Source organism: Ictidomys tridecemlineatus, chromosome 11 (genome assembly GCF_052094955.1).
Source record: "Ictidomys tridecemlineatus isolate mIctTri1 chromosome 11, mIctTri1.hap1, whole genome shotgun sequence".
NCBI lineage: Eukaryota > Metazoa > Chordata > Mammalia > Rodentia > Sciuridae > Ictidomys > Ictidomys tridecemlineatus.
Window position 1 is genome coordinate 128,299,253 of NC_135487.1, and position 18,259 is coordinate 128,317,511.

Sequence of the window (18,259 nt, forward strand, 5' to 3'; positions counted from 1 at the left end):
CCATTAACGCGCCCCCGCTAGACCATCCCCCTCCTTCGTCTAAGATTGGGCCTTAGGTACGCCAGTCATCACTTCTCCAGCCACTCTTTCTTCAAGGGTGGGGTAAAGTCTAGGCATCCCATTTTTTATTGGTACGGCGAAGAAGAAAGGGGCGGAGTGGCCGGCTTAGGTCGTCCAATGGGCGTCGTGGCGTGTGGGTAAGGCGGAGCCGAGGCGCTTGGCAGCTGCCCAATCAGCGTCCTTGTTTGTGTGGTGCCGCCGCCGCCGGTGCAGCCGCCGCCGCCGCCGCTGCCCCCGTCTGTACCGCAGTGTCTGCTCCGCCCGCCTGCCCCGGTCCGGCCCGCCCCCCTCCCCCACCCCCGTCCCTCGTCCCGTCAGCGGGATCCGGAGCCCACTGTGCGGTCGCCTTTTCCTTTTTCGACGCCTCCGCCGCCGCCTGAGGAGGCGAGCTAGCCGGGAGTTACACCGCCACCGCCAGGTGAGGAGCCTTGGCCTAGGCCAGCCTGGCCGCCCGCCCGCCCGGGGGCGGTGAGGAGCGAGGAAGGGAGGGAGGCTGGGAGGAGGCGGTGGTGGCGGAGGTGGGGGAAGGGAAAGGTGGAGGGGCGGGGGGAGGGGAAGCGCCCGCGAGCCGACGCCCGCCCGCGCGCCCCCGCCTTGCGTCCCCCTCCCCCCACCCCGGCACCGCGCGCCCCCGCCTCGCGCTCCCCCTTCACCTCATCCCCTCCCCCTCTCCGCGCGCGCTCCCCGGTCTTTCGCTTCGCCCTCGCGCGCCCCCAGCTCGTGTCCCTTCATTTCGTCTCCTTTTACTCTTTCTCCCCTCCCTCGCGCCCCGTTTCCCCCGCCATCCCCGCTTTCACTCACTACCTCATGCCCGCCATGCTCCCCTTCTTTCCTCCCTAGCGCGCCCCCCCTTTTAACTCTCTCCACCCCCAGTGGTGCCCTCAGGGTGCGGGGGCCGCTCCCTGCTCTCGGTCTTGTGTGTGACGGCGACTGGGACAAATGGGGGATCCTTAAGGGTGAAGGAAGCAAAGGGTGATCCTCATTATTTAGGGAAAGGGATCGCGAGCGCAGAGCCTGACCCTTTATTTCGTCGTCCACCGTTTCCTCGCCGTCCCGTAGGAGGGAATTGTCTCAGCCTGTGTGGATACTTATCTTCTAGAGCGACTAAGCCACCCGTTTTCTCGGCTTGGCTGCTGGGACACGCCGGACCTCTTTCCCAGTGCAGTGCCCGAGGGTCCAGGAAGCTAGAACTTATCCTTCCCCAGCCCGACCGGGACTTGGAGTACTTTTTGCCGTCCTGCTCCTAATTGCGCTACGGTGCTAGCTACTTTTGCTTATGCGGAGGTTTAGATGCCACTTGCGACCCAGGGCAACCTTTTTCTCTCATAAAGGTGTTGTAGCTTCTTTGGGTTCTTCCCCAGCATCAACTTTCCTCAAAACACAAGGTGTTAGCTCATAGGGATGGCGCTAAGGTGGAGGTGGGGGCATTGATGGTGGGTGGCCTGTGGATGCTGAGCTAGAGATCAGTCTTCTTTTGCTGTCCTCTGGAGAATCAGGTAGCCTCTTGAGAACGTTTTCTCGTCTGATAAATGATTATTTGGAGGGCTTTTGTGTGTGTGAGATAAGTAGGGATGCTTACTATATTTTAGCAAAGAGAAAGCAGTGTTTTCAGTCCAGACTGCAAAAGAGAGATTGGGACTGGTAACTGATGGAGTAAAGCAGGCTTTGCAGATCCTAGTTGGAGAAGAACTGATGCATTTGTAGTTTAAGAACCTTTCTAAATTATATTTTGAATAGATAGAGCATGCATGTGGTACAAAATCAAACCTTTCCTCCTCCTGTCCTGCACCACGCCAGTCCTCTCCTAGTGTGCAAGATTTCTGTATTTTCTAGCAACACTATGGTATCTGCATGTTGGAAATTAGCCTATGTGGGAATTTAGTGCTAACTTTATTGTTCTTTCTTTACTGTACTGACCTAAACTCTCCCTTGAAGTCTGATAACCACTTGGATTCATATTTTTTGATGCTGAAGCATTCTTGATAAGAATATTGTACTAGAGTATCATTTTTGTTTCTTGGGAAGGAGGCTGCTTCTGGAGTTGTAAAAGTGGTGCTATGGAGGGTTTCAGTATATTTTGAGGGAAGGCACACACCTGTTGGAAATGATTTTCTTTCTTTCTCTCTCTCTTTTTTTTTTTTTTTTTGGGGTGGTGGCGATGATTTCCCCCCTGCCCCCACATCTGATACCCAGTCTTTGGCTGTTGAGGATAGGTTAGGTGAGGATATGCTTTCCTTGGGCTTTTTTAAGTAGATCAGTTGTATGAATAATTAGTTAACGGTGAGTTAATTAGTTAACAGGGAGTATTGATCTGCTAGGGCTGTCAGTTTTTAGAGGAAATATAGTTTGTAGGCTAGAGACAGTGATAGTCATCACGAATTGGGTATGTAAGTATTAATCAGCAAGAATCAGAAGGCTCAACCTATAGGTTGAGTGACCCAGTTTGAGAAGAGGTTTATAGACTTTTGTCCTATTATCCTTAGTTGAGAACATACTTGATGAGGTGAGAGTGATTTCTGGTTGACAGCAGCATCCATCTTTATGACACTGTGGTTTGCCTCCCCTGACTGTGTGTGATGTCTGTTAACTTCCTGTTTAGAGGGTTTGGAAATATGGTCTGAATAGAGGTTGCTTTCAGATACTTGTCTAGAAACAATGTTAACCAGGTTGCCTGATGCACCCTTCCAATCCAAGTTCTGGCAGTAACTTTTGCAAATGCTGTATTTATCATAGGTTCATAGGGTGGTGGGAGAAGTGTGAGGAATTTTTTCTGAACCTCATAGCCTTGAGGTACTTTCAAAAGGAATCTACCCCCAATCTTTTTTGGGGGTGGGGTGGGATGGGGGAGTGTTTCCAGTTGGGCCAGGCTAGACCAATCAGTTGGGTTTTGGTTAGAAAATAGCAGAATGGAAGAGGTATCATTGTGTCCGTGTGTCCATGAAAGTATCCTGATCATATGCTGGGACCTCTGGGTTTATCTTAGCTTTAAGCAGTGTGTCTTATATGTTGTATGTATAGCAGGCCTCTTGTTTCAATTTACTGATTGATTTTTTTTCCTTCCTTTTCTCCCTCACCTACCAAGCTGAAAGTGTATGTGTAGGGAAACAGCAGCTGTGCTGTCCTGGTTTCTAGACTCTGGAGGTTATTCCATGTTAGCCACCCCATTGGGAATCATGCTGACAAGCAGCCCCTCTGCACTTAGTCAGAAGGCTCATATTGCTTGGCTCATTGAGAAAAGCCAAACCAGCTTCGGTTGATTAAGACAACTGCTTGGAGAAATTGTAAGATTTGAGCCATAACTGCGACCCAGGGACTTTCTTTTCCAGACCTTTGCAGTACTTAAAGCTTTGCATCATTACATCTCAAGGCCCAATAGCCAGACATTTTCTGGGGAGGTTTGGAGGGAAATAAGGTGGGGGGGGGAGACACACACCCAGTTGGCTATAAATCTAACCCTGGGGAAAAGCTGTCCACCTCTTGCTGGAGAAAAATCCAACCTATCAGACAATGCCACACAAAGTTGCAGTTCCCCTGCTGTTGGCTAAGCATGGGAAAAGATACATGAGGAAGTTCTGCTTCTGTTGAAAAGGACTGGCTTTTGGGGGGGGAGGAAGCTTCTGTTAGCCCTGTTGTTTGCTTTATCCCAGTAGTCTGTGACACTTTTTCTATAGGTGCTGCTTGGGGAATCCATAAGCAGAATCCATAAGGCAGGGAATTACATTTCTGTGTAGTGGTGATGAAAGTTTCTGAAGCATAGGTCTGATTTGAAATGGTTTCCTTCTCATTTTCTACCTTTTACCTTCTTCCTTGTGGATATATAAAATATTCCTGTATAGCTTGAGTTCGTCAAGCAGGAGAGCATGATCCATGGTCATTAGGGCTTAACCTGTCTGAAGTGTTTCTTAGATGGTGGTTCAGATGTTTGGTGTCTCCCTCAAACCCCTGTAACCTATGCCACTGTCTTAACTTGTTATCAACTGGAAAGCAGCTATGAAGAGTTTGATGTAGCACCAAAAGCAACAGATGAAAAGTGACACATATTTTGTTACTTTTGAGGTATGAAATATTCAAATGCCAAATCTTCCAAAAATCATAGTAATCACAGAAGCATCCTTTTAACAACATCTGGACTTAATTGTTTATATTAACAAGTGAACTTCGAAAGAAATTAAGGAAAATGATAATAATTTTATATTCCTGAGACATTTCTTGTTGCTTTTCATACCTGGCTAGCATATTTATTTATTTATTTTTAATAATGATATTGGGGCTTAAACCCAGGATGTAGTTCAAATAAACTACAATCCCCAGCCTTTTTGTTTTGTTTTGTTTTGTTTTAAGGCAGGGTCCTTGTTCAACTGTCAGTGCTAGTCTCCAACTTGTGATCCTCCTGTTTCAGCCTCCCAAGTAGCTGAGGTTACAAATGCTACAGTCTGTGTTTAAAAGATAATTCCGTGGGGTTGGATTTGTAGCTCAGCTGTACAGCGTTTGCCTAGCACAGATGAGGCGCTGGGTTTGATCCTCAGCACCATATACAAATAAAATAAAGATTTTGTGTCCATCTACAACTAAAAATATTTTTAAAAAAAATCCAGGTTATCTGAATCTGGAAGGCCTACTTTAAGTCTCCTGTTCAAAACTTTCTTGTAGGTGGTGGGGAGAGTAATTAGGAATTGAGCCCAAGGGTGCTTTACCACTGAGCTACATCCCCAGCCCTTTTTATTTTTTAAGACAGGATCTTGCGAAGTTGCTCAGGGTCTAAGTTGCCCAGGCTGGCCTTGAACTTTTGCCTCAGTCTACGGAGTCGCTGGAATTACAGGCATCCGCCACTGTGCCCAGCGAAAGTCACCTTTTCAATGAGGCTTTAAAATTGTACTTAAGTCTAGATTTCACCTGTGATAGTCCTTCCCTGCTTTTATTTTTGTCCCATAACATTTAATAATATATTTATTTGTTACATTTGTTGCTTGTTGGTCCCTCTTCTATGATATAAAACCTTTAAAAGCTTGGATTCATATCCATGGCATTTATTTTGGTATTTTATTTAGTGCTAGCATACAGCTAATACTTAATAAATGGGGCTGGGGATGTGGCTCAAGCGGTAGCGCGCTCGCCTGGCGTGCGTGCGGCCTAGGTTCCATCCTCAGCACCACATACAAACAAAGATGTTGTGTACGCCGATAAAATTAAAAAATAAATAAATATTAAAATTCTCTCCTCTCTCTCTCCCTCTCTCACTCTCTCTTTAAAAAAATACTTAATAAATATTTGTGGATCAAATAGGAATAATAACCTGTTCTCCTAACCTCATGTTTGTTTATAACAAAATATGAAATGTAATAAGCATAACATGGGATCTTAAAATCCTTTTGACTCAGCCTTTTAAGTAGCTGGTATTACAGGTGTGCACCATCCTGCCTGGCCTGTCACTTTTCAAACTATAGTTTCTTTATTTTCACTGCTAGTCTCTTAGCAGACCCACAGCAACTCTTTTTTGGAATTTTGCCTGCCATAATTTCTTGCAGTTTTTCGTATTTTCTCCTTTTGAACTCTCATTATATTGTCTTCAAAATTGTCTTAAAGATATCTGATTATTCTTCTTCACATTCTTACAAGTGTTCAAGTTTCCAGTCATTAAAAGATAAAACTTAAACTTTGCATAGTATTCAAAGACCTTTATGGTCTTGGCCTTTGCCTTCCTTTCCAGACTCACTTCTCCACCTTTTAGTTAATACATGAGCAAATATAGTTCTTTTAGTTCCCAGATCAGCTTCCAAATCTCATCTCTCAAATGCTACTTCCTCTGGAAAGCTTTCCCTTACTTGCCCCAAAAGATTAGATGCATTTTCTTCTTTGATCTCACTATACTTTCTAACCATTGCTTGTTTATCTCCAGTGATCTATAAGCCTCTTGAAAGCAAAAGGTAGCTTTTTTTTTTTTTTTTTAACTGTTCTATCTCCAGTGCCTGGCATGGTGCATTTCACCTAAAAGATATTAAAAAATATTTGTTGAATAAAGGGGGTTTGAGAAAATGCCACACATATTTAGAAGATACCCCTTCTGTTATTCTGGGAGAAGAAGAAAAGGGTTGGAGTCTGTTTTGTCATTTACTATGAGTATGGCCCTGATTGAGTCACTTCAGGTCATTGAGCCTTAATTTCCTCAACTAAGAAATGAGAGTCAGTGACTGCTTTGTCTATTTCACTAGGTTTCTGTGTTAAATAAAATTATGCATGGAGAGGTGTTTTATAAATTGTAAAGTACTATGTAATTATTAATTGTATATCAACATATGTGTTGTATAGTTATGTGAAACAGGCTGAACCCCTCACAACTTGACTCACTTTTTTTTCCTCAAACATATTGTTAAGCGCCATTTCCTTTTATCTTTAAAACCATAAATATTCTATAACATTGTTCTGTTCATATCTATTTTCATCAGGAGGCATGCTGTGCACCTGAATATTATCCTAAAGCTTGAAGTTAAGGCTTTCCTCATATTTCAGTGGATAAAAATGGTTACAAAAATTCTAGGAAGGGGGCTGGGGATGTGGCTCAAGCGGTAGCGCGCTCGCCTAGCATGCGTGCGGCCCGGGTTCGATCCTCAGCAGCACCACATACCAACAAAGATGTTGTGTCCGCCGAGAACTAAGAAAAATAAATAAATAAATAAATGTTAAAACTCTCTCTCTCTCTCTCTCTCTCTCTCTCTCTCTCTCTCTCTCTCTCTCTCTCTCTCTGTCTCTCTCTCTCTCTCTGTCCCCCTCTCTCACTCTCTCTTTAAAAAAAAAAAAAAAAAAAAAAAAAAAATTCTAGGAAGTTGTTTTTCAAGGATTCCCTCAGGGCAGGGATTGTATGTAGCTCATTGATAGAGCAAGCATGAGGTGCTGGGTTCAATCCTCAGCACCACATTAAAAATAAATAAATAGAAAGATATTGTGTCCATCTACAACTAAAAAAAAGTTAAAAAAAAATAAAGATTCCCTCAATCTTGAGTTCTGTGATTTTTTTTCCCCTTTAGATTAAAAAAAATTGCTTTTCATAACTTAAAAATAATTTTAACAATGTAAACTAATTTGTTGAGTACTTGTGTAATGGTTTGTGCTGCTTTAATTTTTCAAGTAACTGAGGGAGGTACTCATTTTACAAATGAAAAAATTCAATTACTGGGGAGGTTGTCATTTTGTTAGAATCTCACAGATTTAAAAAAACAGTAGTGAATCCAACATAATTTGAACAACTCTGCAGCTCTGCCTGACTCCAAAAGTTAAAAATCTTAAAATTCTGGGGCTGGGGATGTGGCTCAAGTGGTAGCGCGCTCACCTGGCATGCGTGCGGCCCAAGTTCGATCCTCAGCACCACATACAAACAAAGATGTTGTGTCTGCCGAAAACTCAAAAATAAATGTTAAGAAATTCTCTCTCTCTCTCTTAAAAAAAAAAAAATCTTAAAATTCTAGTGTTTCTTCAAGAGGTTTGGTTTTCCTTTTTTAATATTTTTCAAAAATGGTTTTCTCAATAGGTCTTATGTGAAAGAAGTGTACGTTAGTGGTAATTACATGGTCAGATGGGTTTTTGAAAAAGAAAAATCTCTTACCCCAGATTTTAAGACATGACTTCCAAAGCCCTGCATATCTAAATATACATATTATACATTGGGAGTGGAAAAGAATGATTAAAAGATATAGTGCTGCCAGGCGAGGTGGTACACACCTGTCATCCCAGTTGAGGGAGGCTGGCAGGAGGATGGCAAGTTCAAAGCCAGCCTCAGCAAAAGTGAGGTGCTAAGCAACTCAGTGAGACCCCTGTCTCTGAATAAAATACAAGATAGGGCTTGGGATGTGGCTGAGTGGTAGGGTGCCCCTGAGTTCAATCCCCAGTACTCACCTCCCCACTCACCTCCCCCTTCAAAGAAAAGATACAGTGCTTCTCAAAATTATTTGACTTTGAAAAAAGAATTCTGGGGCTGGGGATGTGGCTCAAGCGGTAGCGCACTCGCCTGGCATGCGTGTGGCCTGGGTTCAATCCTCAGCACCACATACAAACAAAGATATTGTGTTCGCCGAAAAACTAAAAAAAATAAAATAAATATTAAAAAAAATTCAAGAGAAAGAAAAGAGAATCCTGGGGCACTAGTCATCTCACTGAATGCTTTGAGACTGCTACACTTTGCTGCCCTTCCTGATAGTTCTTCTATGTGTTGTGTTGAGGTGTTGAGGTGTTTTTTTTTTTTCAAGTTTGTCATTCTGGAATAAAGGAACTAACTGTATTTATGTTCTTTAATTTTTATTTTATTTTTTAGTTGTAGATGGACAAAATACCTTTATTTCATTTGTTTTTATGTGATGCAGAGGATAGAACCCAGTGTCTTACACATGCTAGGGAAGCACTTTGTCATTGAGCTACAATCCCAGTCCCCCACACCCTTTTAAAGAAAGATACTTTTTAGAAACTTTAGTGGTATGTGGACTGTCATTTTTTTCCCCAAGAATCTTTTTTTTTAATATTTATTTTTTAGTTCTGGATGGACACAATATTTTGTTTTTATGTGGTGCTGAGAATCAAACCCAGTACCTCACGCCTGCTAGGGGAGTGCGCTACCACTTGTGCCACATCCCCAGTGCCCCCAGAATCCTTTTTTTTTTTTAAAGAGAGAGAATTTTTTTTCAATATTTATTTTTCAGTTTTTGGTGGGCGACAACATCTTTATTTTATTTTTATGTGGTGCTGAGGATCAAACTCAGTGCCCCGCGCATGCTAGGTGAGCACGTTAAGGCTTGAGCTACATCCCCAGCCCCCCCACAAGAGTTTTTTAAGGCAAATGGTGCAGTTCAACCAACTTGGCTTTCACTTTCAGTACATTCCTAGGAGAAGACCTGTAACTGAGCTGTTGCCCCACCTTTTATGTACTAGAAACAAGACTATAAGCTTTCAACATTGTGACTGAACAGAAATCCTTAAGTTAGGTGCAAGAAATTCTTCTTTTCTGGAAAGATAGTTGTATCTCAGAGAAAGCCATAAAGCCTATCATTATTTTTTTTTTTCTGTGAGGCATACAGACACACCTGTGGATCAGTGAAGAAAAGGAACTCTAGTTGCCCTGTATCATTTAAAGGCATAAACACCTGAATGGTGTTTACTTCTGGATTTCAAGTTTTTATTTAGTAGGGTGAAACACTTATCTAACCAGTGGAAAATATTTAGAAGAGTTCCTTAATAGACTAACAAAATTTTGGAGGTAGAGGGACATCTTCAATCACTCTTTAGCATATATATGGTTATATCGATGTATGGCTATCAGAGGAATTGAAACATTTGCCTCTACTGAAATGTGTGTTCCTACTGCCGTGGACAGGTTGTGTCTAGAAGACCCTTGGAGTATGGAGCTATTATTTTCTATGGGAGTTTGATGTGAATAGCATGACACTCTTTGATTTATAATTAAGTGTCTATAAATAAATAGTGTCACACTGATGCCATTTTCTCTTACTTTGTAATTCAGGTAGTAAAGAGTGCTCAGTTTCTCATCTGAGCTTATTGAGATTTAGAAAATTTTGCCTTTTTAGAATTGATTATTTGCAGTCCTGGGGGTGCAATGGAGGGCCTTGTACATTATTAGGCAAGAGCTTACCACTGAGTTATATCTCTAGCCCTTTTATTATTTATTTATTTATTTTAATTTTTTTTTGTAGTTGTAGATGGACAGACTGCCTTTATTTTTATTTGTATGTGTTGCTAAGGATCAAACCTAGTACCTTGCACATGCTAGGCAAGCACTCTGCCACTGAGCTACAACCTCAGCCTCATGTTTGTTTATTTAAAAAAAGTTTTTTTAGTTGTAGTTTGACACAATACCTTTATTTTTGTTTGTTTATTTTTATGTGGTGCTAAGGATTGAACCCAGTGCCTAGCACATGCTAGGCGCGCACTCTGCCGCTGAGCCACAACCCCAATCCCTGTTTTTTTTTTTTTTTTTGAAATAATGTATTAATATTGAACTGAATGCTTTCAGGGAGTATGGATGACTGGAAAAGGATATTTTTTAAAAATATTTATTTTCTAGTTGCAGGTGGACACAATACATCTATTTATTTATTTTATTTATGGTACAGGGATTGAACTCAGGGGTACTCAACCACTGAGCCAAATCCCTACCCGGATTTTGTATTTTATTTAGAGAAAGGGTCTCACAGAGTTGCTTAGTGCCTCACCTTTGCTGAGGCTGGCTTTTACTGGAGATTCTTCTGTCTCAGCCTCCTGAGCTGCTGGGGTTACAGCTGTGCACCACCACTCCTAGCTGGAAAGGCTCTTTTACAGCTATGTTTTACAGTCGACAGGAACATTGTGGAAATAACAGTTGCTTCTTCCTTGAGGATTCAAAGGAATATTAATTCTCCTGATAATTAGTGGTGAAAATTTGAGATCTTTTTTTTTTAATATTTATTTTTTAGTTGTACACAATACCCTTATTTTGTTTATTTATTTTTATGTGGTGCTGAGGTTCGAACCCAGGGCCTCGCATGTGCTAGGCGAGCACTCTATCGCTCAGCCACAACCCCAGCCCAAAATTTGAGATCTTTTTTTTTAGAAAGAGAGAGAGAATTTTTTTAATATTTATTTTTTAGTTTTTGGCGGACACAACATCTTTGTTTGTATGTGGTGCTGAGGATCGAACCCGGGCTGCATGCATGCCAGGTGAGCGCCCTACCGCTTGAGCCACATCCCCAGCCCCAAAATTTGAGATCTTGATCTAATGAGTTATGCTTATACCATATATATACACACACACACACACACACACATACACACACACATATATATACACACACACATATACATACACACACATATACATATATAGAAGTATCAAAAAATGAAATTTAACTGAGCATGGTAGTGCATGCTTGTAATTCCAGCTTCAGAGGCTGAGGCAGGAGGATCATGACTTCAAAGCCAGCCTCAGCAATTTAGTAAGGCTCTGAGCAACTCAGTGAGACCCTGTCTCTGAATAAAATAACTAAATAAAAAAAAGGGCTGGGATGTGGCTCAGAGGTTAAGTGCCCCTGGTTCACCCGCGTACCAAAAAGAAAAAAAGAAAAAAAAAAGAAATTGAAAAGTATCTAGTTGTATGACTTACTTTCTTTCTTTTTTTTTTTTTTGTTGTAGATGAATACAATACCTCTATTTTATTTGTTTATTTTTATGTGGTACAGGGAATCGAACCCGGTGCTTCACACATTTTAGGCAAATGCTCTACCACTGAGCCACAGCTCTGTCCCTAGTTGTGTGACTTTTATATTGTGTTCTAGATGCATTTGGGTTGAGGATGTGAAAAGACTTTGAATAAGAGTTATTGAAGGGTGTAGAAAGAACAGTGAGATTTTTACCTATTGTTTTATAGCTTTCTGAATTAGATGAAAAAGGCTTTGGAAACTGACATTTTAATTTTGTTAATTTTGGTTGATGTGCTGCTTTAGTATATTTTCCATGAGCTGCTTATGTACCACATTAGCCCTTTCTTTTGCTGGTTATTCTAAAAAGCTTTGTTAGTGTGTGTATTTTGTGTTTGTGTATTCTTGCTCTTTTAAACAACCCAATATTCTCAGTATTGTGCATTAATTGAATTCTCTGAATATGAAGAAATAGTTTAGTACTGGTACTGCTTCTACAATTTTTCACCTATTTTCTTGAAGGTTTTCCTTTTGTTGGGTGTGGTGATGTAGGCCTGTAATCCTAGTGGTTCAGGAGGCTGAGGCAGGAGGATTTCAAGTTCAAAACCAGCCTTAGCAAGTTAGGCAAGACCTTGTCTCAAACAACAACAACAACAAAAAAATGCTCAAGATGTGGATTAAACTAGAATAACTCTTGGTCTTTTTCATGGTATTCCCTAGTATACTTTATCCTTGTTCTGGGTAATATGCTCCCATTTATCTTTTGTTTTTTTCCTTCCTCTTTTTTTTGGGGGCGGGGGGATTGAACTCAGGGTGCTTTACCCCTGAGATAGGGTCTCGTTAAGTTGCTAAGACTGCTGTCAAACTTGTGATTCTTATTCCTCAGCCTCTTAAGTTGCTGGGATTATGAACATGCACTTCCACATCAGGTATGCTTCCATTTATCTGAGAGATTCCATTTCTTAGACTCCGATGAATCAAAATATTTTATTGGCCTAACTTCTTACTTCATTGTACCACATACTTGACAAGTGTTCATCTGCTCAGTCCGTGTGAACATCACTAATAGTTTATGAATTTACCATGATGCCCTTGTCCATTTTTAGACAGAATAGTATTTTAGAAAATTTGCATATATACATGCAACAATTCTTATGACTATGAAAGTAATACTAGTTAGTTTTATCAAATTTGAAAAAATACAGAAAAACAACAAATCTGCAATATTACTATGGTAAAGCAAAGTACAGACTGAATGAGAAAGCCAGTCATTCTTTTAAAGATAATGGTAAACTAGAATATAGGTTTGTATGTGTGTGGGCAAATGTACATAAGATAAGATCTATCGTTTTAGGTTTTTAAAGAATGGAATTCAGTTCATAACATTTACATTGTTGTGCATCCATCACCACTGTCTTTAGAACTTTCTCATTTTTCCAAGCTGAAACTATACCCATTAAACAATCACTCCCTATTTCTCCTCTGTCCACCCCTGGCAACCACCATTGTACTTTTTTTTTTTTTTTTTTTAATTTGACTACTCTATGTATCTTGCATAAATGGAATCATACAATATTTATCCTTTTATGTTTGGCTTATTGTGACTTAGTATATATTCAGGATTTATCCCTGTCATAGCATGTGTCAGAATTTCATTCCCTTTTTTTTTTTTAAAGAGAGAGAGAGAATTTTTTTTTTTAATATTTATTTTTTAGTTTTCGGTGGACACAACATCTTTCTTTGTATGTGGTGCTGAGGATCGAACTCGGGCCGCACGCATGCCAGGTGAGCACACTACCGCTTGAGCCACATCCCCAGCCCCCTAGCTCTTAAGTTTTATTTAGAGAGATTGTCTTGTTAAGTTGTCCAGGCTGGCCTCGAACATGGAATCCTCCAGGCTCAGCCTCCCTGTAGTTGGGATTATGGGCGCATGCTACCACACCGATTATTTATATATAATTAAAAATTTCATTTTTAGGTGGCTCTGGATGTGGCTCAGTGGTAGAGTGCTTACCTAGCATATATGAGATGTGTGAAGAACTGATTTTGTTTCTCAGCACTACCTAAAAATAAATAAATAAAATAAAGGTATTGTGTCTGTCTATAACTTAAAAAAAAAAATTCCAGTTCAATAATGGGGATTGAACCCAAGGGCATTCTACCACTGAACTGTATCCTCAGCCCCCTTTAAAATTTTTTTATTTTGGGGCTGGGGTTGTGGCTCATTGGTAGAGCACTTGCCTTGCACATGCGAAGCCTTGGGTTCAATCCTCAGCATAAAAATAAATAAAATAAAGGTATTGTGTCAGCTACAACTAAAAAAAAAAAAAAATTAGTTTGGCTAGGCACAGTGGAACATACCTGTAATCTCAGAGCAGGTTGGGAGGCTGAGGTAGGAGGATCATGAGTTCAAGATCAGCCTCAGCTACCCAATTGCTCAAGCAATTGAGTGAGCCGCTGTCTCATAAAAAAAGTATAAAGGTTCCTGGTGCAGTGGTGCACGTGTAATCTCAGTGGCTCAGGAGGCTGAGGTAGGAAGATTGGGAGTTCAAAGCCTCAGCAATTTATCGAAGCCCTAAACAACTCAGTATGACCCTGTCTCTAAATAAAATATGAAAAAGGGATGGGGATGTGGTTCAGTGGTTAAATGTTCCGAAGTTCAAGCCCAGATACATACATACATAAATAAAATAAATTTTAAAAGGGGCTAGGGATTTAGTTTAGAGGTGAAGTGCTCAGAGATTCAATCCCTAGTACTTGAAAGAAAGAAAAGAATTTCTTTCTTTCTTTTTTCTTTTTTTTGTAACAGTCTTTCTAAATTGCCCAGGCCTGCCTTCAGCTTGAAATCCTCTTACCTTCTCAATTATGCCAGGCTCATTCTGTTGTTCAGTTTTGCATTCTTCCCAATCTAGAATGCTCTTTTCCCCCCTTATCTTTTTGTGGTTGACTTGTCATTTTTTGTTTGTTTTTAATTGTAGATGGACATAATATTTATTTATTTTTATGTGGTACTGAGGATTGAACCCAGTGCTCCACATGTGTGAGACAGGTGCTCTACCAGTGAGCTACATCCCCAGCCCCCACCCTTTTTTTTTTTTTAAACATTTTATTTTGATACAGCGTCTTGCCAAATTGTCGGGATCTCACTCAATTGTTGAGACTGGCTTTGAACCCACAGTTTTCCACCACAGCCTCCTGAGTTGCTGGGATTATAGGCATGCACCACCACACCCTGCTCCCAGCCTTTTTTATTTTTTGAGACAAGGTCTCAATAAGTTGCCAAGATTGTCCTCAAACTTGCCAACCTCCTCCCTCAGCTTCCCAAGTCAAAGGATTTATAGGTGTATACAACTGTGCCTGGCTCTACTTTGGATTCTTTTTGGTATATATCTAAAGTTAGAATTGCTAGATCTTTTTTTTTTTAAAAGTTTATTTTTTTGACTCATAGATTTGGAGGTTTTAGTTCATGGCCAGTTAAACCCATTACTTTTTTTTTTTTTTGTGAGAGAGAGAGAGAGAGAAAGAATTTTAATATTTATTTTTTAGTTTTCGGCAGACACAACATCTTTGTTTGTGGTGCTGAGGATCGAACCCCGGCCGCACACATGCCAGGTGAGCGCGCTACCGCTTGAGCCACATCCCCAGCCCTAGAATTGCTAGATCTTGATAATTCTGTTTTTGAGGAACTATTGTGTTTTCTTTCTTTCCCCTTTTTTTTTTTTTGCTATCAAGGATTAAACCTAGGGTACTTAACCACTGAGCCACTTCCCAACCCTTTTTATTTTTTCATTTTTATTTTGAGGCAAGTTCTTGCTAAGTTGCTTTGGGCCTTGCTAAATTGCTCAGGCTACCTTTGAACTTGCAATCTTCCTGCCTCAGCCTCCCCAGCTGCTTGGATTACAGATGTGCCCCACTCACCATGCCTGGCATAATTGTTTTCTACAGCGACTATATATTTACATTTTTATCAGCGACGTACAAGAGTTCCGATTTCTTCATATACTTACCCAACATTTGTTATTTTGGGTTGTTTTTTATAATAGCTATCCTAATAGGCATAAAGAAGTATTTTGAGTGTGTGTGTGTATGTGTGTGTGTATGTATGTATGTGTGAACTCATGCACACATTTAAGAATCTGAGGCAGAAGGATCTCAAGTTCAAGGACAGCCTCAATAATTTAGCATGACTGTCTCAAAATAAACAATAGATAGAAATATAATTGAAGGTATAGCATCCCTGGCTTTGATCCCCAGTATTACAGAAACAAAAGAAAAAACAAAACTCATCTTTATGTTATCCAGCTGGTCGTGATTCCTGGTCTCAAGCAGTCCTTTTGCCTGAACCTCTTGAATAGTAGATAATACAGACACATGCCACCATACCTGGCTTCGTTGTGATTTTGTTTTTTGTTTCCTTAGTGATTAGTGATGATGAGGTTCTTTTCAAGGGTTTATCATTCATTTGTATATTTTCTGTGAAGAAATGTCAGTTCAAATTCTTTGCTCTTTTTTTTTTTTTTTTTGGCAGGGGTGGGGTGGGGGGTGGGATGCAGTAAGGAAGCAGGAATTGAACTCAGGGCACTCGACCACTGGGCCACATCTCCAGCCCTATTTTGTATTTTATTTAGAGACAGGATCTCACTGAGTTGCTTAGTGCCTCACTTTAGAGTGCTGAGGCTGGCTTTGAATTCACAATCCTCCTGACTCAGCCTCCCAAGCTGCTGGGATCACAGGTGGCATGGCAGCAGTAGTATCCTTTTGTATATAAAAGTATTTAGTTATAAAGCCCAGTTTATCTATTTTTATTTATTTTCCTGTGCTTTTGGTGTCTTAAGAAATCAATACTAGGTCAGGCAAGATGGCACATGCCTATAATCCCAGCAGCTAAGGAGGCTGAGGCAGGAGGATTATGAGTTCAAAGCCAGCCTCAGCAATTTAGCAAGGCCCTAAGCAACTAAGAGAGACCCTATTTCAAAATTAAAAAAATAAAAAGGGCTGGGGATGTGGTTCAGTGGTTAAGCATCCCTGGGTTCAAACCTCAGTACTGAAAAAAAAAAAAAAAATCATTGCCAGGACTGGGGATGTGCCTCAGTGGTAGCATATTTGCCTGGCATACACAGGGTCCGAGTTTGATCCCTAGTACCACACACACACACACACAGCCAAAAAAAAAAAAAAAGGGCTGGGGAGAAGAAAAAAAGCAATCGTCGTCAAATCCAGCATCATGAAGTTTTTCCTGTTTTCTTCTAGGAATTTTATAGTTTGAGCTTTTTGTTCTATTTTATGTCAATTTTTCTATATGGTATAAGGATCCAACTTCATTTTTTTCAGTTTTCCCAGCACCATTAGTTGAAGATTGTCCTTTCTTCATTGAATGGTCTTAGCACCCTTGTCAAAAAATTACTTGTTGGGTGGAATGTAGCTCAGAGGTAGAGTGCTTGCCTAGCCTACACAAGGCCCTGGGTTTGATCCCAGTATTTTATTTTATTTTATTTTTGTGTGTAATGTATATATATCTACATGTATATACATGTGTGTGCGCATGTGTGGATGTCTGCAAGGGTTTATTTTGGGTTTTCTGTTTCACTGGTCTGTATGTCTGTTTATGAAGTACATTAGTTTGTTTTTTTGTGTGTGTGGGTGTGTGTGTGTGTGTGTGTGTGTGTGTGTGGTGTGCTCGGGATTGAACCCAGGCACTTGTGCATGTGAGTACTTGGGTATAGCTCTACCAACTGAGCTATATCTCCAGCCCTACATTACAGTTTTGATTACTATTTTGAAAATCAGAAGATATGAGTACTCTGATTTTCTCTTTATTCAAGATTATTTTGGCTATTTGGGGTTGAATTTTAGGATAGGTACTCTGTTCATGTTTTTTATATTGGGATGAAAATTGAAATGGGATCCTTTTATTTACAGTTTGGCAATTAATTAAATAGAGTTTTTTTTTTAATGTAGTTCCATGGATCACTGTATTTTTCTTTATGTATTAGAGGGTTTTTTTTTTTGTTTTGTTTTTTGAGGTAGGGTTTTGCTGCTATGTTGCCCCAGGATGGTCTTGAACTCTTTTTTTTTTTTTTTAAGATAGCACATAGATGGATCTTTTACTTTTTTTTATTTTTTATTTTGATTGAAATGTTGTTTTATTATTATTATTATCTACACATGACATTACAATGATCTTGGCATTGATCTTGGGATTGAACTCATGGACGCTTTACCACTGAACTACACTCCCAGCACTTTTTATTTTTTGACACAGGGTCTTGCTAAGTTGCCCAGGCTGATCTGGAACTTTTAATCATTCTGCCTAAGACTCCTGAATTGCTAGAATTACAAGTGTGTGCCACCATACCTGGCAGTGAAAGTTTTAAAGGTGAAAATTCTTTTATGAATATTAAAACTTTATTAGGAAAGAATATTCTGTCATTGAGTAGTATGTCCTATTACGACATTGGCTGTGTACATTTCATATTGCCTACAAATCTTTCTCTTCAGTGATTATCATTGCTATTATTCCCTTAGCACTGAACAAACAATTTGAATACTATTGGGTCATTAAATTTAGTTTAGGAATGCTTTATTGCCTTATTCATGAAGTCTATTTTATGATCTTATTTAGTCCTCCAGATCCCAAACTGTCAGAAAATCCAGGGTTCTGATCATTAATACAGGGTTACTTTTCTAATTCCTGGAGTATACACCCCACTCTGCTTTTTTCTGACTTAGACTAGTTCAGTGTTGCAAATAAAGAGAAAACTGTTTACTTTATTATAAATTCTGCTGGTTGTAGAGAACTAAAAAGGCCTGAAAAATCCTATAGTCATTTGTTGTATATCTCTAATGTAAAAAACATATATACACATACACAGGTGTTTTAGAGGATACGAAGATAAAATGATATGAGTTATTTAAAATAATTACTAGAAGGGCTGGAGTTGTGGCTTACATCTGCCTAGCATATGTGAGGCACTAGGTTCGATCCTCAGCACCACAAAAAAATAAAATAAATTAAAACAAAGAAAATA

At 40.1% G+C, this 18,259-nt stretch overlaps 1 protein-coding gene across 2 annotated transcripts in view; it reads left to right on the forward strand.

The window, feature by feature from the left end:
- The first annotated feature begins 229 nt into the window (after window positions 1–229).
- The window catches only part of Gatad2b (GATA zinc finger domain containing 2B), a 94,799-nt gene continuing 76,769 nt past the window's right edge, over window positions 230–18,259 (forward strand). For both annotated transcript variants that reach the window (XM_078027519.1, XM_078027520.1), the window contains exon 1: window positions 230–478. The gene's annotated coding sequence lies outside the window, so the exon portion shown is untranslated. The remainder of the gene's footprint in view (window positions 479–18,259) is intronic.